Source organism: Aplysia californica, unplaced genomic scaffold (assembly GCF_000002075.1).
Source record: "Aplysia californica isolate F4 #8 unplaced genomic scaffold, AplCal3.0 scaffold00195, whole genome shotgun sequence".
NCBI lineage: Eukaryota > Metazoa > Mollusca > Gastropoda > Aplysiida > Aplysiidae > Aplysia > Aplysia californica.
Window position 1 is genome coordinate 107,672 of NW_004797465.1, and position 2,179 is coordinate 109,850.

The following is a 2,179-nucleotide window of genomic DNA, read 5'->3' on the forward strand; positions in this document are numbered from 1 at the left end:
AGAGAGAGAGAGAGAGAGAGGGGGGGGGCTTATTACTATAATTAGTTATATAGGTCACCAACATGTCAATTTCAATGGCCCCAAATAAACCCCTGATCCATCCAGTCCCTTGTTAGGACTAAATTTTGTGTTGTTGTGGTCGCTGCTGTCGTCGTTATTGTTTTCTGTTGTCGACCTCACCGGACGATTACAGGTTGTATATCTCGGAAAATAATATATTTGTTATTTATTAGGCTTGTGTGGGTGGAAAGGGGGGGGGGGGGGGGGGGAGAATATTTGGTTTTCAGGGGGGGGGGAGCTCTTGAAGAACGATACAGATGATGCGGGTGTGTGTCTGTGTATGTCTGTGTGTGGGGGTGGGGATGGGGGTTGTCGGGGGGAGCTGGGAAGGATGTTCGCCCCATCTCAATCAATCAAACCCCTCCCCAACCCCGCCAGCATCCGCTGCACCCCCCCCCTTTCCGCCCCAGTCAAACCTCACCCCACTACAACCCAGTCCTTTCCCTTGCCCTGCCCATCTTCCCAGCAGTTTGTGTTATCTCATCAGTGTCCGGGTCAATCGTCCAAGACCAGGCGCTGGGTCCGATGGGTCACGAGATAAGATAGCCCTAGTCCCGACGTCCCACAGGTTACTTCTACCCTTGTTGATGGCTTTATCGTTTTCCCTCTTGACCTTCTGCCATGTCTCGGAATTTTCCTCTTCTTGTCTTCCGTTTTTTTCCTGGGGGGTTTTTTCTCTCTGTTTCTGTTTTGTTTTGTGTTTCTAGGTCGTCGTTTTCGTCAGCCTTACACATCATTCGAACACGAACTCAGACACATGCATACACACAAATGAAAATCACACACATCCAAACACAACAACAACAACAGAAGAAAACTTACAACGGCCAATATTCAAATTTATTTTCATTGTCCCGTCGGTTTTACTTGCTAGTTTGATTATACTTAGTTTAAAGTTCTTTATAAGAAGAGAAAAGAACCAAGAAACATTAATTGTCAGAGTAGAACAAATTAAACAATGAAACATACTTTGCATGTTCTTGGTTAACTCTTTACCCCCAAGCTACACTGCGAATGGTTATGGTGAGATTCAAGCAAAGAAGAAAAGTGGTACATCATAAGTAGGTTGTTATATCAAGAAAAGCGGAAAACTTTATAAAGAACAATTTTTTTTAAGGATCTTTTTCAGACCCATAAAAAGGAACAGACAGACTAAACTGTACATACAAGAGAAAGTGCGAGCGTATTTTGTTCAACGTCAACAGCTTACTGATAAACGTCTCCGTTTTTAGATTACGATAAAAATTAGTTGCGTACATAACGTCAATGACATTGCACGCTGGTGTATCTTGAAAATAAGCCCATCAATTCTGGTGTGACAAGCAATTATTCCAAACATATTAAATCTTGTACATAGAGAAACTACTGTTTTGTTTTCCTCATGTTTAATAAAAAATCATCTGTATTGTCATTTCTCAGCTTTCCAATTCATTCATTTGCCACGCCCCTTTTTCCCCCATGCTCAAATTTGTGTTATAAGTACTGAATGACAACCTTAAAGTTTCTTTGTCTCGAAAAACGTATGCTAGCTTTAATTGCTATATATCTACTGCATTAACAATTAAGTCATAGACTAAGTTAGTTATGCTAATATTTTACCTGTACAACCTGTACAAGGACGGTGTTCTTCATTCTAAAAAAAAAAATAAAAAAAAACCCACCAAAATTAAACCCGCCCCGATCAAAATAACCGCCATAAAGTCTGAATAAAGAGCAAGAAATATTGTATCGCTAACAATATTAATATAGTAAAAGTATTTTTCAAATCAAAGCTATTGTTGGTCTTCTTGACGGGATCCATTGCCTGCTACAGAGACGTCTGCTGTCACCCTTTTTGTCTCCGTAGAGGCTGTCGTCAACAAAAATGGAAGAGGATTCGTGTGTTCATGAAACATTGCACTTTAAAGTATCCACTCTCACCCCCAAACAAACAAAAAACAACTCTATTGGAACTTCAGTTAAAGTGCACACGATTTCGCCAATGACCATACCAATGTCTGGAATCGAGCGAGAGTGAACTTCCTGGTGGGAACAATCTCTCTCTCTCTCTCTCTCTCTCTCTCTCTCTCTCTCTCTCTCTCTCTCTCTCTCTCTCTCTCTCTCTCTCTCTCTATCCTTT